Here is a 13,783-nt window from a genome sequence, read left to right on the forward strand (position 1 = left end):
GCCTTCCTGCTACTGATTTCCCTGCAGTGCCTTCCCTGTGCCAGCCAAAGCTTGTTACCTGTGTGGATTAGGAGATCAGGGAGGTGAGTGGCAAGGCTGTGGTAGTTCACTGTCAATGGGCCTCCTGGTAGGGTGGGGCAGGGTCTCAAATAGACAATGGCAGTCAGATCAATACAGCCTCAGTCTTGCTGCAACTTTGGTAACTGTTCCCGCATTCCCGCAGAAGTCCCAGATCACAGCATGACCAGCTGCTGCCTGGGACTTGCCCACAGATCCCCGATGTCCACCCAAGTTTGTGTTGGCAGCAGTGGTCTGCCTGAAACTTTCTCTGAAATGCGTGCTCACAGTGCTGGCCACCTGTTGGGCATGCATGGCCCTGAATAGGCACGGAGTGTGGCAGCCATCCAACAACAAAAGACCTGGGCAATCTGTAGGTTGAGTGGGGTGGGTTGATTCCCTCTGGCCAGCACTTCCTAAGGGCTCTGTGGGAGGAGTCTGCACAATCAAGCCAAGCAGGGTCTGTAGACTGCCCAGTAGGGAAGCCAGAATAAGGCACAGTAGTGGTTGCCCTTCCAGCCCTCCTTCTGGTGCCAGATAATGCAGACTTTCTCAGAATGAATCCCACTCAAGGCCCTGACCCACTGCTAGTGTCCCGGATGAGTGTCCACAGGTCAGAAAGCCTGTGCGGGCATCCTAGGATTTAGTTTCCTTCCATTTCACCCAGGTGGCTGGACTCCCCGCTGGTTTTTACAGTCAGAGTTATTGAAATCTCTTCTCTGAGCTGGGACCTTGGCCCGGGGAGCCCTCCAATGAAACCAGGAACCTCCTCTCTTCAGGAGAGCCTCTGCAGCCTTGCTCTCCCTCCCAGTGATCCTACACCACCCCGGGGTGTGGGTCCAGACCAATTCACACCTTTGCCTCTCCTACCAGCTTCATTTTGTCTCCTTTATATTATCAGATGTAGATGTTAACATCGGCTGGACTTCAGTTGATTCGCCACTTCGAATATTTTATATTTTGGTTGTAATTTCAATGCGGACCTGCAAGGAGATGAATCCTGCTTTTACCTAGTCCACTATCTTCCCAAGAAATGTTGCTTTTAGTTTTATATCCCACATATGAGTGAAATTATATGGTTCTTGACTTTTTCTGTCTGACTTATTTTGTGTCGCCTGATAATTTCAAGGTCTATCCATGTTGTTGCAAATGGCGGTATTTCATCTTTTCTTAGAGCTGAGTAATATTCCATTGTGTATGTATACATGTATATATGTGTATATATATGTATGTATGTGTATATATATATACACACACACATAAATACACACACACACACATATATCGGTTGTTTCCATGTCTTGGCCACTGTGAATAATGCACATCAAGGTGTGTCTATCTTGGATAAATGGTTTCAAGTTTTTGAAACAATCCTAGAAGAGGGATTGTTGAGTCATATGCTAATTCTATTCTTAGTTTTCTGAGGAACTGCTATACTGTTTTCCATAATGACTGTACCAATTTACATTCCCACCAGCAGTGTATGAGGGTTCTTTTTATCCCCACAACCTCACTAACACTTGTTATTATTTGTCCTGTTGATGATAGCCATTCTAACAGGTGTGAGGTGGTATCTCATTGTAGTTTTGACTTGCATTTCCTAATAGATAGTGAAGTAGAGCAACTTTTCATATATCTGTTGACTGTATGTTTTCTTGGGAGAAGTATCTGTTCAGGTCCTCTGCCCATTTTTTAATTGGAATTTTTTATTGTTGAGTTGTATGAGTTCTTTATATATTTTGGAAATTCGGCCCTTATCAGAGACATTGTCTTCAAATATCTTCTCCCATTCAGATGGTTGCCTCTTTTCCCTGTGGACAGTTTCTTTTGCTGTGCAGAAGCTTTTTAGTTTGATGTAGTCCCATTCATTTATTTTTGTTTTTACTCCCCTTGCCTTTGAGGTCAAATTCATATAATCCTCTCTATATTGAAAGTCCATGAGTTTAGTACCTATGTTTTTTTCTATGCAATTTATTGTTTCAGGTCTTATATTCAGGTCTTTAATCCATTTCGAGTTAGTTTTGGTGTGTGGTGATAGACAACAATCTAGTTTCATTTTTTTGCATGTGGCTTTCCAGTTTACCCAGCACCATTTATTGAAGAGGCTTTCCTTTCTCCACTGTATGTTTTTGGCACCTTTGTCAAAAATTATTTGCCCATATAAATGGGAATTTACTACTGGACTCTCGATTCTGTTCCACTGGTCCGTGTGTCTGTTTTTTTTTGTTTGTTTGTTTGTTTGTTTGTTTGTTTGTTTGTTTGTTTTTACCAATACCATGCTATTTTGATTATTGTCTCTTTGTAGTATACTTTGAAGTTGGGCAGAGGGATACCTCTAGCTTTGCTCTATTTTCTCAAGATTGCTTTGGCTATTTGGGGTCTTTTGTGCTTCTATACAAATCTGATAATTTTTTTGTCCTATTTCTTTAAAAATGCTGATGGGATTTTGACAGGGAGTGCATTAAATCTGTATAATGCTTTAGGTAATAAGGTCATTTTAAGTATGTTGATTCTTCCAATACAAGATCATGGAATATCTTTCATTTCTTGGTATCTTCTTCAATTTCTTTTAATAGGATCTTATAATTTTCATCATATTGGTCCTTCACATGTTTTGTTAGGTTTATTCTTAGGCATTTTATTTTTTTTGTTGCAATTGCAAAAGGAATTACTTTTTCCACTTCTTTTTCTGACAAGTCACTATTATTAGACTATAGGAATGCTATGGTTTTTGAACATTGATTTTGTATCCAGAAACTTTACTGTATTTGTTTATTATTTCTAGTAGTGTTCTAGTGGAGTGTTTAGGATTTTCTATATAAAGAATCATGTCATTTGTAAATAATGACAGTTTGAATTCTTCATTCCCTATTTGGATGCCTTTTATTTCTTTCTCTTGCCTGATTGCACTCTCTAGGACCTCCAATGTTATATTGAATAATGGTGGTGATAGTAGACTGCCTCGTCTTGTTCCTGATTGTAGAGGGAAAGTTTTTAGGTTTTTCCATTAAGTATGTTAGCTGAGGGTCTGTCATATATAGCCTTTACTATGTTGAGGAACTTTCCTTCTGTACCCATTTTATTAAGTGTTTTAATCATAATGGATGTAGTGTCTTGTCGAATGCTTTTTCTGCATCTATTGATATGACCATATGTTTTTTTTCCCTTCATTTTGCTTATATGATGTATCACATTGACCAATTTACATATGTTGAATGATTCTTGTGTCTCTGGGATAAAGCGCACTTGTTCATGGTGTACAGTCTTTTAAATATGTTGCCGTATTCGATTTGCTAGTATTTTACTTAGGATTTTTGCATCTGTGTTTATGAGAGATACTGGTCTATAGGGTTTTTTTTTTTTTTTTGTATTATCTTTACCGGTTTTGGTATCAGGGTAATGGTGGCCTCATTAAATGAGTTAGGAAGTATTGCCTCTTCATTTTAATTGAAGAATTTGAGGAGAATAGATATTAAATCTTCTTAGAATATTTGGTAGAATTCACTGGTGAATCCATTTGGTCCTGGACATTTACTTTTTGGTAGGTTTTTGATGATTGTTTCAATTGCTATACTGCTGATCGGTCTACTTAGACGTTCCAGTTCTTCATGATTCAGTCTACATAGTTTATATTTGTCTAAGAACTTGTCCCTTTGTTTGAGGTTATATTCATAGTATTCTTCTATGATCCTTTGTATTTCGGTGTTATCTGTCATAACTTCTTTTTCATTCTTGATTTTGATTATATGTGTCCTTTCTCTTTTTTCCTTAGTAAATCTAGCCAGGGGTTTGTCAATTTTCTCATTCTTCTCAAAGAACCAGGTCTTTGTTGCATTAAATTTTTATTGCCTTTTTGTTCTTGATTTTATTTAATTCTGTTCTAATCTTGATTATTTCTTTCCTTCTGCTGACTTTGGGCTTTATATGTTCTTCTTTTTCTAGTTTTTTAAGATGTAAAGTTAGGTTGTTTATTTGGGCTAGTTCTTGTTTCTTGAGTTAGGCCTGTAATGGTGTGGACTTTCCTCTTATTCTTGGTTTTGCTGTGTCCAAAAGTGTTGAAATATTGTACTTTCATTCTAATTTTTTTCTATATTTCTTAATCTTTTCTTTTATTTCTTCTATGACCCAATCATTCCTCAGTAGCATGTTGTTTAATCTCAAGTTAGTTGTGGGTTTTCTTGCTTTCTTTATCCAGTTTATTTCTATCTCCAAAACATTATAATCAGAGAATATGCTTGTTATGATTTCAAACTTCTCAAATTTGTTGAGGCTAGTTTTGTGTCTCAACATATGGTCTATTCTCAAGAATGTTTTGTGAGCACTAGAAGAGAATATATAAGTAGCTGTTTTGGGATGAAAGACTCTGTAAATGTTGATTATGTACAATTGTTCTAATGTGTCTTTTAGAGATGATATTTCCTCACTCATATTCTGTTTGGATGATCTATCCATATCTGACAGTGGGGTATTTAGGTCCCCTACTATAATTGTGTTATTGTCAGTTTCCACCTTTCGTTCTGTTAGTTGTTACTTTATATATTTTGGTGCTCCCTGATTGGGAGAATAAATGTTAATAAGTGTTGTTTTCTTGATGTATGGTCCCCTTTATCATTATTTTTTTTAATCTTGAAGTCTATTTCATTAGATATAAGTACAGGTACACCTGCTTTTCTCTGGATGCCATTTGCTTGGATTATTGTTTTCTACTCTTTCACTTTGAGTCAATATTTGTCCTAGCAGCTGAGATGTGTTTCTTGAAGGCAGCATATGGTTGGGTTTTGTTTTTTGATCCAAGCTGCTACTCTGTGCCTTTTTATTGGTGAGTTCAGTCCATTTACATTTATGGTGATTATTGAAATATGAGATTTTCCTTAGCCATTTTATCTTCTTTTGTGGTAGCTCAGTGTCTCCATTAAATTTTATCCTTACATTTTTGTCCAGTATTTTAATTGGTGGTGGTTTATGTTTTTCCCTTCTAGTCCCTCATGATTTATGTTATGTATCTCAGTATCTCAGTTCTGGATTTTTTTCTGTGTGTCTACCAATAAGGTTATGATATATATGAATATATCATAATATACACACACATATGATATATATACCATTAAGGTTACGATACACACACACACACATCGTAACCTTACACACACACACACACACACACACACACACACACACACACACACACATTCTTTTTCTTCTCTGTGCACCTTACCTCAATTCCCCTTTGCAGATTCTGATCTTTATTTTCTCCCCTTTTCTGTTTTTGTTGTCTCAAATTGTTCCTCTTTATGCTGTATGTTTCTTCCTAAATTACAGTAGCTGTTGTTTTCTTCTCTTTTTAAAGTGCTTTTTTTTCACCTTTAACCATTATATAATATTTAAGCTTATAGTACCCTGTTCTTAATAAGGGCTGCACTTTTCTGCTTCTGTCTGTCTGTTGGTCATCTGATATACAATTGTGAAATTTTTCATTGTTTTGTTTTGGGACAAATGATCCCCTTTCAGTATTTTCTGTAGTTCAAGCTTTGTAGTGGAGAATTCCATCAATTTTTTGTATGTCCAAAAAGGTTTTTATTTCTCCTTCTTATCTAAAGAAGAACTTTGCTGGATATATTATTTTTGGCTGGTAATTTCTTTCTTTCTTTCAGTAGTTTGAATATTTGGTTCCACTCTTCTGAGCTTTTAGGGTTTGTGCTGAGAAGTCCAATGATAATCCAATGGCTTTTCTTTTATATGTTACTATCTTGTTTTCCTTGGCAGTCTTGAGAATTCTTTCTTTGTTATTAATTTCTGACAATTTTAATATAAAGTGTCTTAGAGAAAGCCTTTTTCCATTGAGATAATTTGGTGTTCTGTTTGCTTCTTGAATTCAAAGATCCAGTTCTTTCCATAGGTTTGGGAAATTCTCATCGGTAATTTGTTCGAATATGTTCTCTGCTCCTTTCTTCTGCTCTTCTCCTACTGGTATACCCATTATTCTTATGTTGCTTTTTCTGATGATGTCAGATAGTTCTTATAGGGTTATTTCATTTTTTTAAACTCTCAAATCTCTCTCTTACCCCTTCTGCATCATTTCCAGATTTATGTTTTTGATATCACTAATTCTTTCCTCCATCTCTTCAGCTCTGCTTCCTAGGCTTGCTATTTCATTCTTCATCTCTTTTAGTGAGTTCTTCATTTCCAGAAATTCTATTTGTTTTTTTTTTTTTTTTTAGAATTTCGGTCATCTTCTAAAAATATTTGTTTTGTTCATTGATTTTGTTTCTAAGTTCTTGGAACTGTCAATCAGATTTTTCTTGCATCTTGTTAAGTTTTTTCAGGGGTAGAATCTTGAATTCTTTGTCATTAAAATTGCATATTTCTATGTCTTTGAACTTATTTTCTGGAGATTTTTATTATCCTTCTGAGTTGCCTTGTCACCTTGGTTGTTCGTGATGTTTGATGGGCTATTTCTCCAGTGAGGCATTAATGAGAGTGTAATTTGCTTTTTAAAGAAATTTGTTAATGAGTCCTCTCTAGCTAGTTCTTAAGAAGAGGTTTTTCTTTTGATTTCAAATAGGTGACATCCAAGCCTCTTGAATTGCCCAAGCATGCTAGATAGCTGATTTGAGGTTAAAAATGTTTTTTTCTCTCTCTGAAAAGGTATGTATCTTTTCTGTTACCAGGTTGCCTCAGTCCCAGGGTTCCACCTCCATGTCAGAATGTGAATGGTAATGGGATTCTGAGCCTCTGAGAAGGCCCTGAAGCCCCAGTACTGCTCCTAGTGTCAAGTGCCATGCTCTGTTGCTTCCTTTGAATCAGCCTTAAAGGAAGGGGGTGGGGTGAATTGGGAGAGGCCAGCTTTGTGTGTGACTGTTCTTCTTCCAGTGTTGTGGGTTCAGGCTTCAGTTGCTTTCCATCTATATCTCCTCTCCTATCTCTGGGACTTGCTGCTGTGTATGTTTCAGTTCTGGTTGCAAAATATCCCTTGTGATTTGGTGCTCATGCTGGGAGGGTACATGGGAGGGCATGCTCTGAGATGGTGGCAGATGGCGGCCAAGCTCCATGACTCAGATTTCTGCCTGGCAAAGGCAGTTGCTAAGACACAGTTGTCGCCCCTCCATGCTTTGTTTCTGCTCTTCTCTCTTCCTTGTTCCCTGGGTTCCACTGCATGAAATATATTTATTCCTCAGGCAGGAGTGTTCAAGGATCCAAATGACCAAGAAACAGTCATGTTGTTGTTTTATACTCCCTTTCCTCCCTGCTGGGAATCTCAGGGCTGCTTTCTGCAAAGCTTGAATTTGTCTCTCTCCACATTCTTGTTTCATGTGCCTGAATATCCCACCTTATGATGCTCTGATGTGCAGATTTCTCAGTTGTGGTTGTGTGTATTTTGGGTGTTGTTTGCTGGGTTGTAAGTATACAGTTCCTTATACTTTCTAAGGGAGAGATCAAGGGAGATCCCTCATGCTGCCATGCTTCTGACCAGGCACAGGTTTAATAAAACATTTTAATTTGATGTTTAAAGAGAAAGAGAGCGAGAGAGTGAGAGCAAGAATGAGAGTGAGCGAGAGAGAGCGAGAGAGAGAGAGAAAGAGAGAAGCTTTCTAAATAACAGAAATGCTACTAGGCTGAACTCTTAGGTATTTTCCCTTTTTATTTCTCCAAAGCAGCTCCAATCATAAAAGCTAGCAGCATGACATCATTGAAATTGTACTTCTAAACTTATTGACTTACTTTGCTACCAATTCTCAAATTGATTCAGTGTAATTCTGTTACATTTTTCCATATCCCTGGAAAATTCATACTTTATGACCTATCCATCTGTGAAACAACATACACAGGGTTGCTTAGATACTTCTGAGAAAAAGAGATACATGAAATAAGACAAGGGGGTGTGAAAGTCAAGATCCCCAGAGGGCTTCCAGGGGAGGAATTTTCAGTGTGTATAAAGATAGGGTAGGGTATGGATGAAGCTGCTGTGCTGGGTGAATGATTAGGGTGGTGATGCTTGCTTCAAGGAATAAGAGCACTTGGATTGGTGCTTACACTAAAGTAATAACTTTTAATTAATTATCACTCTTCTATCAAAGCAATGGTTGTTGACCCTGGTTATATATTTAAATCAATTGAAAATATTTAAATATATTCCCATATCTTGGCCCAAAGCCCCAGGGTTTCTGATTCTGAGGTGTGGCCAGAGTACCATTGCATTTTATAAACTGTAAAACATTTAATTTGAAAATGCTACTCTGGGACTTTTAGCCAAGATGGTGGAGTAGAAAGACCCTGTTTACTTCTTCTCACAACTACATAAAAATTACAATTAAGATATAGAATAACTATCATTGAGAATCACTTGAAGTCTAGCTAAACAGAAGTCCTATAACTAAGCATATACAGAAGAAGCCACATTGAGATTGGTAGGAGGGGAAGAGACACAGAATGAGTTGGTCCCACACTTGCATGCGACATTTAAAAACTGGGAGAGATACTCGATTGTGGAGGTCCTCCAAGAGGAGCAAGGGGTCCCAGCCTTGCACTAGGCTCTGCAGCCAAGGGTTCCAGTGCTGGGAAGAATAGTCTCCATAACTTTTGGCTGTGAAAAGAGAGGAGATTGTGGTTGAACAAGAGAGAAGGCTGATAGAGTTCCAGGTGTCCCTCTTAAAGGACCCACTCATGTACTTACTCACTGATGGACTCACTTACTCAGAGCTCAAGCACACAGGCATTAGTTCAAAAGGCACCGGGGACATATGGAGAGGAACTGAATTATCTGTTTCACTGTGAGAGCTGGTGAGTAGTTTTCTCCCAAATAGAAGTGCTGGAAGAGGCTCTTATACTTTTGCTGAGCTCTCTGCCCATCCAGCCTGTAGGTGACATATCTGTCTCCATCAACCTGGTTAACACCCTTGACCTTGCCCTGGTGATTTCGTAAGACCCTGGCCCAGCCAACTTGCTGGCCCACTCAAGGCACTTTTAGGGGATTTTTCATACAAATGGTGTTTCTTGGCACATGCTGCTGACTTTCCTAAAATCGTTCAAAAGTTCACAAACCCTAAACAAGTAGTATCTTGTCCCATACATCTTTCTGTGCAGCCACAAACCTGCTGTTAATGGCAATAAGCCTCAGTACACAGCTTACCCTCTCACAGGCACCTCCAAACTGAATGCAAGTGGCAACCACCTACAGATTATTTTGTCGCTCATACCAAGTGGCCTTGGAAAGACACAGGCAATGGATGACGTTGGCCTACAACAGAGCTCCTATCAAGAGGCCCCAAATTCAACATACCCAATGGCTACATTCAGACCACACCATAACACTACCCAAAACCTCCACAAACAACACACCCAAAGGGAAAATTTGGCTGGCACCAGGGCCCCACTAAGGCAAATCCTGTTTCATAGGGTCAGCCTCTGCATAGCAGCATCTCTATTATAGTCACTAGCCAGTTCTCATGACCAATCAGCCCAAAGGTAAATCCCTCCCCCTGATGTGCTAACAGCAACCAAGTCTCATCTGCAACCATTGCTCAACCACAACTGAAGGGCACACACAACCCATACAAGGAAAACACCTGGAGCGCCTGGCTTAGGTGACCTGGGAAGACTGTGCCACTGGGCCCCACAGTACACCTACAACACAATACCACTCTATTAAGACAGGAAGGCATAGGAGCCCTACCTAATACATAGAAACAAACACAAGTAGGCAACCAAAATGGGAAGACAAAGAAACATATTCCAAATGAAAAAAAAAAAAAAACAGAACAAAGCTCCAGAAAAAGAACTAAAGAAAATCAAGACAAGCAATCTATCTGTTGCAGAGTTCAAAATTCCGCTTATAAGGATGGATGTTCAGTGAACTTAGGGAAAGAGTAGATGAACTCAGTGAGAACTTTAACAAGTAGGTAGAAAACATAAGAATAGAGATAGAAAACAAAAACAGAAGCAGTCAGAAGTGCAGAATACAATAACTGAAATGAAAAAGAAAAAAATAACATTAGGAGGTATCAATAGCAGATTACATGAAGTGGAGGATTGAATCGATGATTTAGAAGATAAGGTAGCAGAAAACACCCAATCAGAACAGAAAAAGAAAACAGAATCCAGAAAAATGAGAATAGTTTAAGGGGCCTCTGGGTCAACATTAAGCATACCAACATTTGCATCATAGGGGTACGAGAAGGAGAAGAGAGAGAACAAGAAAATGGAAACATTTTTCAAGAAATAATGCCTGAACACTTCCCTAACCTGGTGAAGGAAATAGACATACAAGCCCAGGAAACACAGAAAGTCTTCAATGAGATGAACCTAAAGAGGCACACACCAAGGCACAACATAATTAATATGCCAAAGGGTAAAGACAATGAAAGAATCTTAAAAGCAGCAAGAGAAAAGCAGTTAGTTACTTACAAGGGAGCTCCCATAAAACTGTCAGCTGATTTCTCAACAGAAACATTGCAGGCCAGAAGTGATTTGCATAAATTATTCAAAGTGATGAAAAACAAGGAACCACAACCAAGATTATTCTACTCAGCAAAGCCATCATTTAGAATTGAAGGACAGATAAAGAGTTTCACCAGATTAAAAAAAGCTAAAGGAGTTCATCAACATCAACCCAGTATTAGAAGAAATATTAGAGGTTCTTCTTTAAGAAGAAGAGAAAAAAATGATAAAAAAAATCAATAACTACACATCTACCAAGAATTACTTTAGATGTAAGTAGATTAAATGATCAAACAAAAGACATGTGGTATCTGAATGGGGAAGAAAACAAGACTCAAGTTTTGGAGAAACATTATGGAGTTAGAGATCTCCACAGATCTCTCCCCTTAAAACAACAATAAGCTGAACATCTAAAAGTCAACAAAAAAACCCAAACTGCACACCAGCATGTCTGAGGGTGGTCTCTGCGCATAAAAGCTACCACAGGTCAGAACCCCAGGTGTCAGGTGGTGGACTGCAGGTGGAGAAACAAAGAAGCTACCTCTCACACTCAGAGCTCTCTGTAGGAGGAGGGGGATGGGACAAAGTGCGAAGAGTTTCCTGAACAGACCTGCCTGTGAGAGCTTTGAGCTCCAAGGGGTGGATGGCAGGGCCCAGTCATCAGGGCAGAAAGCAGAAAGCTGGGACAGCAGAGAAACAACAGTTTATTTTTATCAGCTATAGCTCCTATCCTCGGAGACTGAACACCGTGGCGCCCAGGGAAATCTGAGCAAACACTATTGAAACTGTCACTAACACTGACAGGGACTTAGCCTGAGAGTAGTGAGCGAGATCGAGCATCTATAAGATAAAAAGGGCATTATTAAGACTTTATATAAAGCAGAGATCCAAGAGACTTAGACGCCACCTACTGGAATCCGAAAAGAAAAGCACCTTATTTGCAACAGGCTAAAGAGAGACCTTTACATAATAAATCAATCTGGAAAACAAATAAATAAACAAACAAATGAAAACACTTCCATTAATGGCCAGGTAGAGAGCTAGTCCATTAAACACCGTGGACAACCAAGGTGACAAGGCATCTCAGACAGAAAGAGAAAAATCTCCAGAAAATAAGCTTAAAGACAGAAATATGCAACTTAAATGATAGAATTCAGGATGGTACTTCTGAAAAAGCTCAGATAGATCAGAAATAACTCATATAAACGATTTTAGGAATTAAAAGAACAACTAGATGAACAGAATGAATTCTATAGCAAGGAAATTGAAACCCGCAAAAAGAATAGGATAGATCTTCTGGAGATAAAAACACTGCAAGAGTTGAAAAATGATATAACAAGCTTGGAAAATAGAGTTGACCAAATGGAGGAAAGGATCAGGGATATCAAAGACAGAAATCTAGAAATAAGTCAAAAGGAAGAAGAGAGAAGCCAAAGAATGAAAAAATAATTAAAGAGAAATACAGGAACTAACTGATACCATCAGGAGAGAAACATCAGAATAATGGGCATTTTCGAAGGTGAGGAAAAGAGGAAGGGTTAGAAAGCATTTTGAGACAAATAGTGGACAAGAATTTCCCAAATCTGAGGAATGAGCTGGAGCTTGAAATTCAAGAAGCCAACAGAACACCCAATTATCTCAACTCAAAAAGGCCTTCTCCAAGATACATCATATTAAAACTATAAAAAATCAACAACAAAGACAGAATTCTCAGGGCAGCCTAGGAGAAGAAGATGGTGACTTATAAAGTAAAACCCATTAGATTATTGTCAGAATTCTCAGCACAAACCTTACATGCCAGAAAGGAGTGGACTCAAATATTCACGCTATTAAGTGAAAGGAACTACTAGCCTAGATATGAAGGAGAATTAAAGACTTCCAGACATACAAAAATTGAGGGAATTCTCCACTACAAGACCTGAACTACAGAAAATATTAAAAGGGGTAAGCCATCTCAAAATGACCAAAAAAATACATAATTAAGAGTAAGGTGACTAGCAGGCTAATAGAAGCAGAGGAGTGCAACTCTTACTAAGAAGAGGGCATTATAAGCTTAAATAGTAAAAAGAGAATTGCTATAGCGAGATAGTAATGAATGTTCAGCATAAATAAGAACAAATTGAGACAGCAATGACTGAAAAGGGGAGGATTCGAAGAGCCAAATTTGCAAAGAGGAATGGAAATAAGGCACACACAGAAGAAAATGGACGACTGTATATATATATATATATATATATATACACACACACACACATACATATATATATGTGTATATATATACACACCCACCCACACACACACACATACACACACTCACACACACATATATATACATAATAATATATATGTATATACACACACATATATATACTTAATTATATATATATACACACACATTCAACAATATTATATATTCATAATAGTAGCCACATGCCAAAGATTCAGAACTAAAGCATATAATATAAAACAAGAAGGAACAGGGGGAAACTCCACAAAAGCCAACCAAAATAAAGAAAACAGAAACTCAAGGACAAAGAAGCAACGGAAACACCGAGCTACCAGAAAGTAAAAGATAAAATTGCTATAAGAAGACCTCATATTTCAATAATCACCCTAAACGTAAATGGACTGAAACCACCAGTAAAAAGTCACAGAATTGCAGATGGGATTAAAAAGAAAAACAAATCCCAATCATATTCTGCCTCCAGGAGTCACATCTTGCTCCAAAGACAAATATAGACTCAAAGTGAAAGGGTGGAAAATGATATTTCAAGCAAATGGCATTCAGAGAAAAGCAAGAGCAGTGGTACTAAAAGAACACGAAATAGACTTTGAAATAAAAAAAAAGGTAAAGAAAGATACCAAGGGACACTTCATTATGATAAAGGGAATCATGCATCAAGAAGACATAAACACATTACTATCTATGATTCCCAATCAGGGAGCCCAGAAATATGTAAAGCAATTAGTAACAGAACTAAAAGGAGAAAAACAGACCAAAACACTGTCATAGTAGGGGACTTAAATACCCTTGTTGGATATGGACCAAATCATCCAAAGAGAAAATCAATAAGAAAATAACATCCTTAAACAACACAATAGTCCAAACTGGATATAATTAACATTTACAGAGCCTTCATCCTGAAATAAAACTGCTTAGACATTCTTCTCTAGTGACATGGAACACTCTCAAGGATTGACCATATACTGGACACAGAGATAGCCTCAACAAATATAAGAAAGTTGAAATTATATCAACCATATTCTCTGATCACAATGTTTTGAAATTGGA

The sequence above is a fragment of the Rousettus aegyptiacus genome, unplaced genomic scaffold, assembly GCF_014176215.1.
Source record: "Rousettus aegyptiacus isolate mRouAeg1 unplaced genomic scaffold, mRouAeg1.p scaffold_m13_p_9, whole genome shotgun sequence".
Classification (NCBI taxonomy): domain Eukaryota; kingdom Metazoa; phylum Chordata; class Mammalia; order Chiroptera; family Pteropodidae; genus Rousettus; species Rousettus aegyptiacus.